At 45.8% G+C, this 16,855-nt stretch overlaps 4 pseudogenes; 2 read left to right on the forward strand and 2 right to left on the reverse strand.

Moving 5' to 3' along the window:
• Positions 1–7,579: 7,579 nt before the first annotated feature.
• Positions 7,580–7,697, reverse strand: LOC135051586 (5S ribosomal RNA; annotated as a pseudogene).
• A 7,101-nt stretch (positions 7,698–14,798) lies between these two features.
• LOC135052017 (5S ribosomal RNA) lies at positions 14,799–14,916 on the reverse strand (annotated as a pseudogene).
• A 1,224-nt stretch (positions 14,917–16,140) lies between these two features.
• On the forward strand, positions 16,141–16,258 carry LOC135051587 (5S ribosomal RNA; annotated as a pseudogene).
• A 184-nt stretch (positions 16,259–16,442) lies between these two features.
• On the forward strand, positions 16,443–16,560 carry LOC135051592 (5S ribosomal RNA; annotated as a pseudogene).
• The last annotated feature ends 295 nt before the right edge of the window (positions 16,561–16,855 follow it).

Here is a 16,855-nt window from a genome sequence, read left to right on the forward strand (position 1 = left end):
GCATCTCCAAAAGGTCCCATGTCTTCCTCTGGAACGGGTCCTCCCACGGCATTGCGATCCTCTCTCCGTACGTCCGTCCATTTCGGCACTTCCGGCAGGTATTCTTGCTCCAGGACTATCTCCTCTTCTTCACGGAGGGCATTCAACTGGGAGCACGACTCCACCCGATCCTGCCAGTCACTCTCGTCGGCGCTTCCGATGCCAGAGTCGTCCTCCATCTGTTCTTGGAGGGATTCGTCGGCGGACAGCTCACCGTAGTCCGAGTCCTCCTCCGATATCTGGACTGGGGTATTATTTTCCTCCTCAGCGTACTTCTTCGCTTCCGCTGGATTCTTTACTTCCTCAGCGTACTCCTTCGTTTCCGCTGGCATCTCTTGGTACCCAGGACACATCTGTTCCGCACGTCCTGGACGTGGACGGTTCCATCGCGGGGAGATTCCGGACGTCTCAGTCACTGGGTCTTCACGCTTTTCTTCGCAGCGTGGTCTCTTCACCTCCCAGTCGTCCACCTCCGCCTTATGCAGGAAAGGATTCTGCCTTACTGGGGTCACTTTCTTGGGACAGAGTAGGTCCGCGGCATCTTCCCAGGGGCACTCACTGGCCGCATGTCCTGGTCGCCGACACTTCCAACAAGGGAGGGCCACTGCCACCTTCTCCAAGACGGGTTCCTGGTCCACCTCCTTCACTGGGGAATCTTCACCCGTTGGTTCCGGCTCAGAGGAAATGGGCACCTGCGAACTAACTTCAAGCAAGGCCTTCCGCTCCATTTCCCTTGTTTCCTCCTCCCATCTCTGGACGCGACCATCCGCAATCATCCGGTCTTCATTCCACGGACAATCGGGAAGCGCATGTCCTCTCGCCTCACAGAGCGCACACACAGGCTCTGCAGCCACCCGGTCCCAAAGTTGCTGACGAGACTCCGTCATCTGCTTCACCGTGGCCTCGTAGTCCGTCCTGTCTTCCGTCCATGGACATTCCAGGAGCCGATGTCGGGGATCTCCACAGCTTTCACACCGGGGATCAACCTCGTCTTCGCTCAACTCTTCGTCCCAGGGACAACTGTTGTGCTCATGCCCGTAGTTTCCGCAGAGCAAACATCGGGACTCCTTCTTCACTTGGCCCTGCTGACGTCTTCGGTCCGCTTCCTGGACCACCTTCTTTGGGGACGTCTCTCGCCAAGTACACTCGCCGGCAAAGTGCCCTGTTTGCCGACATCTCTTGCAGGGCATCACAGCGGCTTTCTTGCGCCCCTTCTCCCGGCGCTCTTCCTTTCCACGCTGGACCGACCGCTGCACCATCTTCAGGAGGTCTGCCCCAGACACCGTCACCCAGTCGCTCTGGTCCGCACACATCCGGGGGTGAGTCTTCTCCGGAGCCGTCCGCAGGGAGGTCTTCTTGGTGGCGTTCCACATCGTGTCCGTGATCCGGTCTCTTTGATCCTGCCGACTACGCCAAGTGTGAGAGGTGCGGCTGCTGTGCGTGTGGTGGTGCCTGCTGCCGTGCAGGTGTAGACTCGGTACTCACCAGGCGCCGCTCTCTCTCACCTTCAGGTACCGGAACCTTCAACGGACCTGGAAATCTTCAGTCGGATCCGGACACGGCGATTCCCTCTCGGAGCTGACCGACGACCGAGCTGAGGAGAGAATAATTTACCTTAATGGGGGTATCGACCCTTCTTCCACTGGAAGAGGGGATACCCCAGGGGTGACCGCGACCTTCACCGGTTGGGTGAAAGGTCATCACCGGCACAAAGCCTCAGCCACCCAGATTTCACACACTCACGCTCCCGCACGTAGTGTGATGAAAAGGATTCTCACGTCCGTGAGCAATCCCGACTCCGGCGCTCGGGGACAGACAAGGGACAAACGTACACGGATGCTACTCACCGTCACAAGTCTTGCACTCCGATCTTCTCCACTTACAGGTCCCTGTAAGGAGGCAAAGAGAAACAGCCGTGCAGGGCCAAGAACTACCCTAGTGTGCGTCCGCTAACTAGCTACATAAACAGAGCCCTCAAACTAGCTTGTGTGGGTGGTGCGACACAACTATGCACAACTTAAACAACGCATACACTTTGCCCTGCACGGTAACAACATACATCACAATATCGGAATACAAGATCACACGGTGTTGTCCCTTTAAATCCCTACCTGCCGCTGGAAGGGGGTGGGCGCCGCACGGCCTACCCACCTAAATACCTCCGGGTGGCCTGGGCCAAGCGCCCAGGGCCACCTGTACTCACCTAGGGGAAACACTGATTCACCGGGCCTAGCGCCCCCTAACTGCACACAGGCCGGAGGCCTGACTTCGCCCACGGGCCTAGCGCCCGCCTAACTTGCTGCCCGTTGGGTGACCTGGGCCTTGTGCCCAGGGTCACCTTATATGTACCTACTGCCCAAAATACACTAGGGCCTAATGCCCTCTATTTGTCCCACAGGCCTATTGCCTGCCTTTGTCCCTCGGGCCTAGTGCCCGCCTACTATGCAGGGAAAGGGGTGGCTTGGGCCTAATGCCCAAACCACCAACTCAGATGGTGACCCCCAAACTCCTAGCTGCGCCACAGGCCTAGTGCCTGACTTGTGCCCTCGGGCCTAATGCCCGTCCCTGGTGGTCGAGGGAGGAAGAGGGGAGGGGGTGAATGTTGCCTCACCGAGGCCTCACCTGCTCCAGGGAACTCCAGCGTCCTCTTCTGCCGCTGACCCGTCCTGGCCAGCGGTGTCGCCTCCGCTGTTCCGCGTCCAGCCGCCGCCGGACATCATCTTCAAGCAGGCCGACGTCTTCTGGCCTCTTCAGCGGCCACCGGAGCTCCCCAGCGCTCTTCCGCGCGCCCGACCTCTTCGCCGCGTCTCTTCTGTTCGCGCTCCTGCGCGCCGTTCTCCTCGCGCTCCTGCGCGCGGGCTTCTCCCTCCGAGTCCCGGCCGCTTCTCTCCCGCTCTTCGGCGCGCTTCTGCACCTCTTTGGCTCCCGCCCGGCGTCTGACGTCAGACGCCGGGGGCGGGGCCTATGACGCGGCGAGCGCCGATTGGCTCGCCGCGTCCCTCTCTGACTGGCCGCCGCTCCGGGAGCCGCGATTGGCTCCCGGAGGGCGCCAACATTCAAAGCCCTCCGCAGCCTCTGGTCCGGTGCAGGGAAAAGGGTAATCCCTGCACCGGACACCCGCCGCCACGCACTGACAGGCGCTGGGGGCAGACAAGCTGCCCCAGCGCTGTCCACAGTCAGCACCGCTGATGTGCCTACAGGGCACATCTCTACAACAGAATGGGAGGAGAGGTGCCCCCCTTCAGAGCAGGAGCCCGGCGGCAGATGACTCCGTTGCCTCCCAGAGTTCTGCCTCTGCCTAAGGGGCCTATTTATCACCATCCGCATCCAGGATGCGGATGACAGGTGATAAAATCGCCCAAACTCGCACTGCGATAATTGATTACATCACAGGAATGTATCAATTATCACATGCAGGAACAGAGCTTGCAGTCAAGCTCTGTCCCTGCGATGCCTCTTCGCAGCATCATCGGGGTATTTTTTGTAAAAAGTACCCCGATGTCCTGCTGCACATGCGCCGCCCCCTCCGACATTGCCGCTACCGCCGCCACCCAGTCGACCCCCCTGTTGCGACTCTCCCTGCATGCCGCGGACCCCCCCAGCAGTATAATATACTCACCTGTCCAGGGAGCCGGTCCGCACTGCTTCAGGAGGCTGCCGGGTGCCGGGTCCTTATCCTGTGCTGTGACCCCCAGTGCTGTAAAGTACGCTGCCGTTTTGCAGCGTCACTTTGCTGCACCAGGGTCACAGCACAGCATATGGGGGACTCGGCGCCCGGCAGCGCTCACCGGAGCAGCGGACACCGGCTCCCTGGACAGGTATGTTTTTTGTTTTTTTTAACTTTTTATCTTTCCACTGTGATCAGCTTGTGTGTGTGTGTGTGTGTGTGTGTGTGTGTGTGTGTGTGTGTGTGTGTGTGTGTGTGTGTTGCCTGCAGGAGGAATGAAATATGGGAACACTATAGTAAGTTACTTTTACTTCCCCCTTCAGTACTTACCTCATCCTCTTGTGTTTGATCAGTGTCTCACGCCACCTGGATGGCCCTATTTGAACCAGGAACTACTGACTGTACATTGCCAGTTCTACAGTCTGCTCCAAGATATCCTACAAATAGCAAAACAAATTTAAAAAAACATAAAGTTTGATCGGATGGCAGATAAGAATCACTTTGCCTATCTAGATAGTGAGAACAAGTCCAGGCTATCATTCTGCAGCATCTGTTCACTGCTAGTATTAGTGACCTGCAAGAGGCATAGCATTACTAGGTCATCCAGCTTCACTCACACTTCAGCACATACAGCTAGTCAGTGGGCCCCAACCTGACCGGCAAACCCCTACTGCCATGACAATCATTCAGTACTAATAAGCATTTACCCCATTCTGTTGTGTGTAATCAGAACTGCCCTCATCAGTACTTACTAGAGATGTGCGGCTGGCACTTTTCGTGTTTTGGTTTTGGTTCTAATTCCCCGCTTGTGTTTTGGTTTTGGCTTGGTTTTGCCAAAACCACCCTTTCGGGTTTTGGTTTTGGATCTGGATGATTTTTGAAAAAAACACAAAAACAGCTAAAATCACAGAATTTGGGGGTAATTTTGCTCCTGCGGTATTATTACAGGTACACCACCGATTTTCCGGCATCCTCGGTTCCAGTGCCGTGCCGGATTATCGATTTTGCCGGATTAACAGTGGAAACTAATTTTGCACCTTCAGAACATTTCTAAAGCAATAAATAGTAAAATATATGCTACAGTATAATGTGCGGTACTTGCTGTGACCTTGGACGCCATAACAGCCCCACTGTTGCTTGCTGTGTCACCTGCAGTGCCCTCAGAAGCTGTACTCACTGACACTTGTGCACGCTGTGTCTTCCGCCTATGTGCGGTACTTGCTGTGACCTTGGACGCCATAACAGCCCCCACTGATGCTTGCTGTGTCACCTGCAGTGCCCTCAGAAGCTGTACTCACTGACACTTGTGCACGCTGTGTCTTCCGCCTATGTGCGGTACTTGCTGTGACCTTGGACGCCATAACAGCCCCACTGATGCTTGCTGTGTCACCTGCAGTGTCCGTGGAAGCTGTACCCACTGACACTTGCGCGTATTGCGTGTTACGCCCATGCGCAGAAAATGTTCCGGATTAATGGATGTCCCTAACCCCCTTTAATCCGGACAAATCAAAATTGTCCGGATTAAAAGAGGTTCCAGATCATCGGTTGCCGGAAAATCGGTGGTGTACCTGTAATGTCAATAACAATCATTTCCACTAATTTCCAGTCTATTCTGAACACCTCACACCTCACAATATTGTTTTTAGGCCTAGAAGTTGCACCGAGGTGGCTGGATGACTAAGATAAGCGACACAAGTGGACAACACAAACACCTGCCCCATCTAGGAGTGGCACTGCAGTGGCAGACAGGAGGGCAGATATAAAGAAGAGGCCCCAAACAGCACATGATGCAAAGAAGAAAATTAATTGCAAATTTGCAATGAGGTAGTTGTATGACTAAGCCAAGCGACACAAACAATTGGTCCATCTAGGCGTGGAACTGCAGTGGCAGATAGGAGGGCAGATATCAAAAAAGGCCCCTAACAGCACATGATGCAAAGAAGAAAAAAACGGTGCACCGAGGTTGCTGTATGACTAAGCTAAGCGACACAACCACCTGGCCCATCTAGTAGTGTCACGCAGTGGCTGAATTTCGAGAGTGGGCCGCAATTGTTCGGTCCACTGACAGCATCTCCAGCACGCTCCAGTCACTTTAAAAAAAATCTGCAATTGGTGGACTTATGCGGCAGTACTCCAGGACTAATACAGCAGTACCCCAGGACTCATACGGCAATGTCACACAGGATGGCACTTTTCAAAAACTAGGCCCCAAACAGCACCTCATGCAAAGATGTCGAAGAGGTGCACTGAGGTAGCTGTATGACTAAGCCAAGCGACACAAACAATTCCAACTGGAATTATACATCCAAATCACTGGAATTAAGTGGCAAGATCACTGTAATTAATAATTATAAATCACTGAAATTAATTGGCAACATCACTGTAATTATATGTCCAAGTCACTGGAATTAAATGGCAAAATCTCGCTATGCAGAAAGTTATTTTATGTGGAACCGCACTAGTCGAACAATTATTATAAATGCTGAGATAATTATATAATGATATACCAATATACAAACAGTTAACAAATGATTCTTAAACTGTTAATGATTGGCGGTGCTCCCAGGAATTTTGTAGGTGAACTACAATTTGGAAGGAAGGAGAAAAAGACAAAAAAAACTTTTTTGGGAGCTTGAAAGACTAGGCATGTTTACATTGGAAAAGTGGAGACTAAGAGGGGATATGATCAACATCTACAAATATATAAGGGGACAATACACAGAGCTTGCACGGGACCTGTTTTTGGTTAGATCAACACAGAGGACTCGTGGACACTCGCTCAGGTTAGAGGAGAGGAGATTCCGCACAATACGGCGTAAAGGCTTTTTCACGGTAAGGACAATACATGTTTGGAATTCCCTGCCCGAGGGAGTTGTAATGGCGGAATCTGTCAACACCTTTAAGAATGGGTTAGATAAATTCCTAATGGATAAGGATATCCAGGGGTATGGTGCATAGTCATGCATTATAGTTACTATAAATAGGGATAAAATGTAACGGCTGACAGCAGCATCAGTCAGAAATTTTAGTCAAATCAGCATGCATAGGAGACCACAAATAGGTTGAACTCGATGGACAATTGTCTTTTTTCAACCTCAGATACTATGTTACTATGTGTTACTATGTTACTCTTTTGTTATGTTAGAAATAATGTGTATAGTGAGAAATGTTAAAACATAACCTTTAATCAATCCTTGGAAAAAAAAAACCTTGTTGGTCAAAAAAATTGAGACTCGTGTCTGGTGTTATCTGTGTGTAAAAAAATCTTATTTGACCTTTTTAACAAATGAGGTATAAGATAAATGGATAGGTGAAAATATCAAAAAGGTAGTAGAGGATACCAAATGGTTTCTTAAGGTCCCGGGTATCCAAGAAATCACTGTGCATGCCTAAATTATGGATATCATTGATAGGAGATATAAGCAGAACTACTAAGGTTTGTAAAAATGGAACTCAGGATAGATATAGTAAATGGAGCGGAAAGAGTAATTTGACTTCCCTTTGTTATGGGGGGGGGGGGAGGAGGGGGAGAAAAAGGGGGAGGGGGTTTGGGTATTGGACGGAGGGTGGGGGCCCACTGCACCTGGTATTCTCAGGAAGTTACCCGTCCTGATACTGACCAGGCCATATCTGCTTAGCTTCCGAGATGGGACAAGATCGGGCGTATTCAGGGTAGTATGGCAGTGGGCCAAAGAAGGAGGAAAAGAGAGGAAAATAAAAATAAAAAGGGGGAAAAAAAGAAAAGGAAAAGAGGAAACCACCACTAGTTCTGTACTCTAATAGGTCGGTGCCATAATAGTCTGAAATAATTTTTCCAAATAAGAGAGTGTGTGGAATTTATACTGAGTTAGGGGCAGCTCTTTTCCTTAAAATGGCCCACTGCACCTGGTATTCTCAGGAGGTTTCCCTTCCTAATACTGACCAGGCCATATCTGCTTAGCTTCCGAGATCGGACAAGATCGGGCGTATTCAGGGTAGTATGGCCGTGGGCCGTTATTAAAGGAGAAAGATAGGTCACACTCTGCTTATTGTACTTTGCATAGATCAAGACTGAAAATAGTCCGAAAGATATTTCCAGAGAGGAGTGTGTGGTGAGTAAATGGGATAGAAAGAGAAAGAAAAAGAGGGGAGAAAAAGAGAGAGAGAAATCATGTAATGGAGAGGTGTTAAATATGTATCTCTCAAAAATAGGAGCCCAAATAAATGCTGAATGGTAGTGTAGAAAATGCACTCTCAACAAAGTATGTTGTATGTTTTGCACACACGGTATATTAAGAGCTCAGGGCTGGCTCACAAAAAATTGCAAAACAAACAATAACAATGGAAGCACTTAAGAATGTGCACCGTTATTTGCTCCATAAATACAGGAACATAGCAAAGAAAAGCACTAAAGAATGTGCACTGCTGTTTGCTCCATGAATATAGGAACAAAAAATGATGAGTCAAAAGGTATAGGTTTAGAGTTCAAGGCTGGCTCACAAGAAACTTACTTGAACCTTATAACCTCCTGTTAGGGACTGACATAACATATGAAAATATTAAAGAGATGAGTCACAAGATATTGATTTAGAGCTCAGGGCTGGCTCCCAAAAAAATTACTTAAACCTTAGGAACTGGCATTACATATGGGAATATCTTGCAATCAAAATGCTACTGTTGGTAAAAAACATGCAGTAGAAAGATACGTTGACATAACATATGAAAATATTAAAGTTATGAGTCACAAGATATTGATTTAGAGCTCAGGGCTGGCTCCCAAAAAAATTACTTAAACCTTAGGAACTGGCATTACATATGGGAATATCTTGCAATCAAAATGCTACTGTTGGTAAAAAACATGCAGTAGAAAGATACGTTGACATAACATATGAAAATATTAAAGTTATGAGTCACAAGATATTGATTTAGAGCTCAGGGCTGGCTCCCAAAAAAATTACTTAAACCTTAGGAACTGGCATTACATATGGGAATATCTTGCAATCAAAATGCTACTGTTGGTAAAAAACATGCAGTAGAAAGATACGTTATAGTAAAGAAGCAAATAGCATGACGCTAATTGATATCCATTACGGCATGAGCGGGGAGACAGTAAGTACTTTGTACAGTCTTCCTGTAGCTGTAAAGTGCTGCTGCAGGAGTAAATTGTTGGTGGGGGAGAGAATATATACAGGCAGGAGTGGGTGATCCAAAATGTACTACCGCGACCGCGCTATGTGCGGCCAGTGTTGATCAGGCATCCCACTGGCATGCACCCGCTGACAGTGAAGAACGCGGCCGCCCGCTTCCGGACTGGGCGTTGCCACGATGACGTCACAAAGGACGCTGCTCGACGTACGTTTCACCTAGGTAGGCTTGGTCACGAGAGCCTCTCTCTGTTGCTCTCCTGTGACCAGTCTATGAGTACCGGTTTGACCAATGGTAGTCGTTAGAAAGATAATAGATGGCAGGGTTGACCAATAGGATCCTTGCACAAAATGATTGTTTCGGCCATGTTGGAAAAGGGAAAGAATAAATGGATAGGGATCAGGAGAAGAGGGGAAACTGGCATGGAGAAAAATAGATATAAATGTAAATATAAAGAGATGTGTATTTTTTAATTATAGTGGATAGTGTACACACATATGCGCTCGAGCAGGTGGAAAATGTGAGGATAAATCCTAAATGTTGGGCAGAAGGAAAATGGGAAGGAGGCTTAATGTAACGGGTCAGAGCTGGGATGATTGCTGCTGCAGCCATGGTGGGAGGGGGAGGAGTGGATGTATATGAGTCTGGGATAGGGAAACTGTATGTGTGAAATAAAATAATGGTCTGACAGATAAGGAATAATGGGGAAAAATGAATTGAGTGAAAGAAATGAATGTGGATTAGGATTAGGGTGTGTATATGTGAAAAAAATATATATAATAAAAATAATGATAAAATAATAATAATAAAGTAATAATAATAAGTAAAATAAAATAAAATAAAATTAAATAAGGAATTAGGAGAAAGGAATTAAGGGGATATGTGAACAGATGAAATGGGAGTGAAAGAATTGTGAAGGGGAAAGAAAAATGAAGGGGGGAGGGAGAAAAAGGGTGCCTGGAAGATGTGAAAAAAAATGGAGAGAGACTGTAATTAAAGACGTGTAGTGTGACGGACTGATATGAGGAGGGTTGTGTAAGTAGGGACAATGGATATGTGTGTCTGAAAAAATGCTGAAGGACAGTAGGGGGTATGGTTAGGATGTGATGAGGATGTGAGTAAAAAGGGAATATGAAGTGTGAGTGTGGTGTAAAGAAAAAAAGTGGTGGGAAAGAAGGAGGTTGGGTGGGGGGGGGAGAAAGGAAAGGGGAAAAAAGGAGAGGGAAAAAAGGTGTGATGAAATGTGAGAAAAAATATATGAATATGAATTGAAGAACTGGGTGAATGGTGAGGGTGGGAATGAAAAAGGGGGAGGGTTTGGGTTGGTAAGGAGAAAAATGGAGGAAGGAGGAGTAAAGGAGGAGGGATAAGATTTGTGGAATTGAGGTAGATTTTCAACACTTAAGTATGCAGGAAAATGCTGTAGTTAATGTTTTCGTTCAAGCCTTTAGGCATGAGAGTGTCCAGTTTGAAGATCCATTCTGATTCCTTCTTCTGAAGTGTCACGTTGTAATCTCCTCCTCTCAGGCCCATTTTGATGTGTTCTAGGCCTGAAATGTTCAAATCCTCTACTCGGCTGTCGTAGAATCTTAAAAAATGTCGGGCGACTGTTGTGAGATTCTTGAACTGAGCTGAATCGGATTTGGCGTTCCTTACTGTACTCATATGTTCAAGTGCCCTAACTTTAAGCATGCGAGATGTCATGCCCACATACCTTAGATTGCACGTGCACGTAATGCAATAAATTACATTCTCGGTCCTACAATTGAAAAAATCCTTTATTGTAATCCGTTGATTGAATCTGTCTGTTACTTCTGTTAAGTTTGTGATATGGGGGCACAGTTTACAATTGCCACAGGGATGGCTGCCTTTGAGAGGTCTTGGCTTTGGTGGATATGAAAAATAACTTTTTACAAATTTGTCTTTTAGGTTAGGTGACCTTCTCCAACTCATATTGATGTTCTGGCCTATATGGTCCGAGAGATCAGCATCCATTTTGAGGATATGCCAGTGTGTTTGTAAAATCTTTCTGGCATCTTTCCAATTTGTGCAGAAATCCCCAATAAAGCGTAGGGTATTCTTGTCTACTTTAGTTTTCTCAACCGGAAAAATCAAAGAGTCCCTTTCCACTTTTTGTACTTCCGATTTAGCTTTTTTAATAAGTCTGTTGCTGTATCCTCTCTCCTTGAGTCTAGCTGCCAATTCAATGCTTTTTGTCTGAAAGGTGGAGTCTTCTGTGCAGTTTCTTTTTAATCTGAGAAATTCACCTTTGGGAATATTACGGATGGTTGGTGGAAAGTGACTGCTGGTTGAATGGAGCAGACTGTTGGTTGAGGTTGCTTTTCTGAAGATTTCTGTAGCTATGGTGTTGGTCTCATCTCGGTATATCCTGAGGTCAAGAAATGGAATGCTGGATTTACTGCTGGTATATGTGAACTTCATGTTAATCTGGTTATCATTGAGGGAACGGATGTACTGGTCCAGTTTTTCTTGTGTGCCATCCCAGATCATGAAGATATCGTCGATGTAACGTATCCAGATAACAATGTGGTCAGTATACTCTTCTTGGTTGTCACTGAAAACTAATTCACTTTCCCACCAGCCTAAAAAGAGGTTTGCATACGTGGGGGCACAAGCTGCCCCCATAGCGGTGCCTCTACTCTGTATATAGAAACGATTGTTGAATAAGAAATAGTTGTGATTTAAGACAAATTTGAGTAGTTCCAAAAGGAATTCTTGAAAATCCCCAAAGCCTCCCATTTGTAAGAAGTATTTCACTGCTGTTAGACCCAGGTCATGTTTGATAGATGTATATAGGGATTCAACATCTAATCCCACTAATATGTGGGAGTTTTCCAGCTGTATACCTTGAATTTTCTTCAGAACATCCGTTGTATCCTTTACATATGACGGTAGGCTGAGGACATGTTGTCGCAAATGGACGTCAAGAAAACAACTGGCTTTTTCCAAAAGGCCCCCGTTACCCGATATAATGGGTTGTCCAGGTGGATTGTCCAAATTTTTGTGGACCTTGGGTAACAAGTACAGTGTCGGTGTTCTGGGATGGGGGGGTATTCAAATAGTCCCATTCAGTTTTAGTAATGGTGCCTTGTTGCAGATGTTTGTCGATGATCCGGGAGTAAAGAGTTGAAAAATTCTGTGTTGGATCAAATAAAGTTGTATTGTAGCAGGAGGTGTCCTTTAGTTGTTTATTGGCCTCTTTAAGATATAGTATGGTAGGCCATATGACTATATTTCCTCCTTTGTCAGACATTTTTATCTGTACATCATCCCATTTCTGTATTTCTTTTACAGCTTCCTTCTGATTTCTAGAAAGGTTGCCAATAGTTCTGTGTGATTTCTGACGTCGGTAAAGTGTGTCAAAATCTCGTGACACCAGGTCGAGAAATACCTTTATTTCGGGACACTGATGATCTTGAGGATAGAACGTTGACTTATTTTTACAGATGGGGCGAGCGGATGTGGAGGGCTGTTCATCGGAAAGTTCTTCTAAGATGGCTAAGGCATCCAGTTCCTGTTGTGATAGATTACATGTGTCATTACTGACCAGAGATGTGTCTTTGTCTTTTTTTGGAAAAGTGTTTCTTGAGTAGGAGTTTGCGTCCAAAAAGACGAAGATTTATTTCCCACTTGAAATGATCAAAATGGTTGGTTGGTGATAAAGAGAGGCCCTTTTCAAGGACAATAGTTTGGTCTTGTGTAAGAACATGTGTAGAAAGATTAATTATTCTAAGCTTGTTGAGGCTTTCATTGGTTATTTCTGTTTCCTGGAGGGATATCGTCTCTGCTGGGGTGATCGCCATCTTTGTCTTTGTGCTCTTCCTTCTGCCCCGCCTGGTTTTTGTTTTGCAGGGTATCCGCGGGCTCTGCCCCCGATTTCCTCTAAAAAAGAGGCCGAAGACGAAGTTGAATGGAAGCTGGAGTCCCTCCTACGGTTGAAGGGGTCTCTTTGATCTGAGTTAGGGTCAGGGTGATCCTCAGTATCTGAGGGTTCGACTTCGGAGGATGATGGTGTATATTCCCGTCTCGTCACATCCCTTCTACGGGTTTGTTGGGTCCATTTGAAAATATGTCCAGTTGTGAAATCTCGCTTATCTCTTGCAAACTTTGTCTTCTTTCTTTCAATGATAGTGTCCTCATAGGTCTCCAGATCCTTTTTCATTTTTCCAAAAAGATCTTGGTAAGCAGTATTTCTTTCCCATTGTTCCAATTTCTGACCCAAGTTGTCGATTTCTTTGGTACATTCTTCCATTATTAGATGGTTATGCTTTATTAGGATACCCATCAGGTCCTGAGAACACTTTAGGAGACATTGCTCCCAATCTTTTCGTAGATTTTCTGTGGAGAGTTCAAAAGAGGGAAAGAGTTTTTGTCGTAGACCTCTTGGGGATATTTTTTGTCTACAGTAATGTTCTAGGCTGGTTAAATCCCAATCAACTCTAATGCGTCTCTGGAGGGTTCTCTTAAGGTGAAAGAGATCATTTTCCCAGTTAGTCTCAGGAATGGGATCAGGAATCTTGATGGGAAAAATGTTATCCAGGTCATCTATTGATCTTTTATTCTTCAATTCAGTCTTCAGACTAAAGGTACTCATTTTGTCCTGGTTGTTGGGGCCGAGAGAGAGAGGCCTAAGTTTCTTCAAAGCAAATTATTTAAAGGGAGGAGCCCAAATTATAACAATAATAGGAGAACAAAAAAGTTCTGATATTGGCCTGGACTAAGGCCAAGGTGACTGTGCTGGGTCCAAAGAGTTGAGGGAAGAACCTCAGTACCAAGTATTATGCAGAAAGTTATTATGGAGGTCATTCCGAGTTGTTCGCTCGCAAGGCGATTTTAGCAGAGTTGCTCACGCTAAGCCGCCGCCTACTGGGAGTGAATCTTAGCATCTTAAAATTGCGAACGAAGTAATCGCAATATTGCGATTACACACCTCGTAGCAGTTTCTGAGTAGCTTCAGACTTACTCGGCATCTGCGATCAGTTCAGTGCTTGTCGTTCCTGGTTTGACGTCACAAACACACCCAGCGTTCGCCCAGACACTCCTCCGTTTCTCCGGCCACTCCTGCGTTTTTTCCGGAAACGGTAGCGTTTTTTCCCACACGCCCATAAAACGGCCAGTTTCCGCCCAGTAACACCCATTTCCTGTCAATCACATTACGATCGCCAGACCGATGAAAAAGCCGTGAGTAAAATTACTAAGTGCATAGCAAATTTACTTGGCGCAGTCGCAGTGCGGACATTGTGCATGCGCATTAAGCGGAAAATCGCTGCGATGCGAAGATTTTTAACGAGCGAACAACTCGGAATGAGGGCCTATATGTGGAACCGCACTAGTCGAACAATTATTATAAATGCTGAGATAATTATATAATGATATACCAATATACAAACAGTTAACAAATGATTCTTAAACTGTTAATGATTGGCGGTGCTCCCAGGAATTTTGTAGGTGAACTACAATTTGGAAGGAAGGAGAAAAAGACAAAAAAAACCTTTTTTGGGAGCACTCTTTTGTTATGTTAGAAATAATGTGTATAGTGAGAAATGTTAAAACATAACCTTTAATCAATCCTTGAATAAAAAAACCTTGTAGGTCAAAAAAATTGAGACTCGTGTCTGGTGTTATCTGTGTGTAAAAAAATCTTATTTGACCTTTTTAACAAATGAGGTATAAGATAAATGGATAGGTGAAAATATCAAAAAGGTAGTAGAGGATACCAAATGGTTTCTTAAGGTCCCGGGTATCCAAGAAATCACTGTGCATGCCTAAATTATGGATATCATTGATAGGAGATATAAGCAGAACTACTAAGGTTTGTAAAAATGGAACTCAGGATGGATATAGTAAATGGAGCGGAAAGAGTAATTTGACTTCCCTTTGTTGTGTGGGGGGGGGGAGGAGGGGGAGAAAAAGGGGGAGGGGGCTTGGGTATTGGACGGAGGGTGGGGGCCCACTGCACTTGGTATTCTCAGGAAGTTACCCGTCCTGATACTGACCAGGCCATGCCTGCTTAGCTTCCGAGATCGGACAAGATCGGGCGTATTCAGGGTAGTATGGCAGTGGGCCAAAGAAGGAGGAAAAGAGAGGAAAATAAAAATAAAAAGGGGGAAAAAAAGAAAAGGAAAAGAGGAAACCACCACTAGTTCTGTACTCTAATAGGTCGGTGCCATTTTTACTCCTGCAGCAGCACTTTACAGCTATAGGAAGACTGTACAAAGTACTTACTGTCTCCCCGCTCATGCCGTAATGGATATCAATTAGCGTCATGCTATTTGCTTCTTTACTATAACGTATCTTTCTACTGCATGTTTTTTACCAACAGTAGCATTTTGATTGCAAGATATTCCCATATGTAATGCCAGTTCCTGAGGTTTAAGTAATTTTTTTGGGAGCCAGCCCTGAGCTCTAAATCAATATCTTGTGACTCATAACTTTAATATTTTCATATGTTATGTCAGTCCCTAACAGGAGGTTATAAGGTTCAAGTAAGTTTCTTGTGAGCCAGCCTTGAACTCTAAACCTATACCTTTTGACTCATCATTTTTTGTTCCTATATTCATGGAGCAAACAGCAGTGCACATTCTTTAGTGCTTTTCTTTGCTATGTTCCTGTATTTATGGAGCAAATAACGGTGCACATTCTTAAGTGCTTCCATTGTTATTGTTTGTTTTGCAATTTTTTGTGAGCCAGCCCTGAGCTCTTAATATACCGTGTGTGCAAAACATACAACATAGGGGGTAATTCCAAGTTGATCGCAGCAGGAATTTAGTTAGCAATTGGGCAAAACCATGTGCACTGCAGGGGAGGCAGATTTAACATTTGCAGAGAGAATTAGATTTGGGTGGGTTATATTGTTTCTGTGCAGGGTAAATACTGGCTGCTTTATTTTTACACTGCAAATTAGATTGCAGATTGAACACACCCCACCCAAATCTAACTCTCTCTGCACATGTTAAATCTGCCTCCCCTGCAGTGCACATGGTTTTGCCCAGTTGCTAACTAAATTCCTGCTGCGATCAACTTGGAATTACCCCCATACTTTGTTGAGAGTGCATTTTCTACACTACCATTCAGCATTTATTTGGGCTCCTATTTTTGAGACATACATATTTAACACCTCTCCATTACATGATTTCTCTCTCTCTTTTTCTCCCCTCTTTTTCTTTCTCTTTCTATCCCATTTACTCACCACACACTCCTCTCTGGAAATATCTTTCGGACTATTTTCAGTCTTGATCTATGCAAAGTACAATAAGCAGAGTGTGACCTATCTTTCTCCTTTAATAACGGCCCACGGCCATACTACCCTGAATACGCCCGATCTTGTCCGATCTCGGAAGCTAAGCAGATATGGCCTGGTCAGTATTAGGAAGGGAAACCTCCTGAGAATACCAGGTGCAGTGGGCCATTTTAAGGAAAAGAGCTGCCCCTAACTCAGTATAAATTCCACACACTCTCTTATTTGGAAAAATTATTTCAGACTATTATGGCACCGACCTATTAGAGTACAGAACTAGTGGTGGTTTCCTCTTTTCCTTTTCTTTTTTTCCCCCTTTTTATTTTTATTTTCCTCTCTTTTCCTCCTTCTTTGGCCCACTGCCATACTACCCTGAATACGCCCGATCTTGTCCGTTCTCGGAAGCTAAGCAGGCATGGCCTGGTCAGTATCAGGATGGGTAACTTCCTGAGAATACCAGGTGCAGTGGGCCCCCACCCTCCGTCCAATACCCAAACCCCCTCCCCCTTTTTCTCCCCCTCCTTCCCCCCCCCCCCCACAACAAAGGGAAGTCAAATTACTCTTTCCGCTCCATTTACTATATCCATCCTGAGTTCCATTTTTACAAACCTTAGTAGTTCTGCTTATATCTCCTATCAATGATATCCATAATTTAGGCATGCACAGTGATTTCTTGGATACCCGGGACCTTAAGAAACCATTTGGTATCCTCTACTACCTTTTTGATATTTTCACCTATCCATTTATCTTATACCTCATTTGTTAAA

Source organism: Pseudophryne corroboree, chromosome 2 (genome assembly GCF_028390025.1).
Source record: "Pseudophryne corroboree isolate aPseCor3 chromosome 2, aPseCor3.hap2, whole genome shotgun sequence".
In the NCBI taxonomy this organism is placed as follows: domain Eukaryota; kingdom Metazoa; phylum Chordata; class Amphibia; order Anura; family Myobatrachidae; genus Pseudophryne; species Pseudophryne corroboree.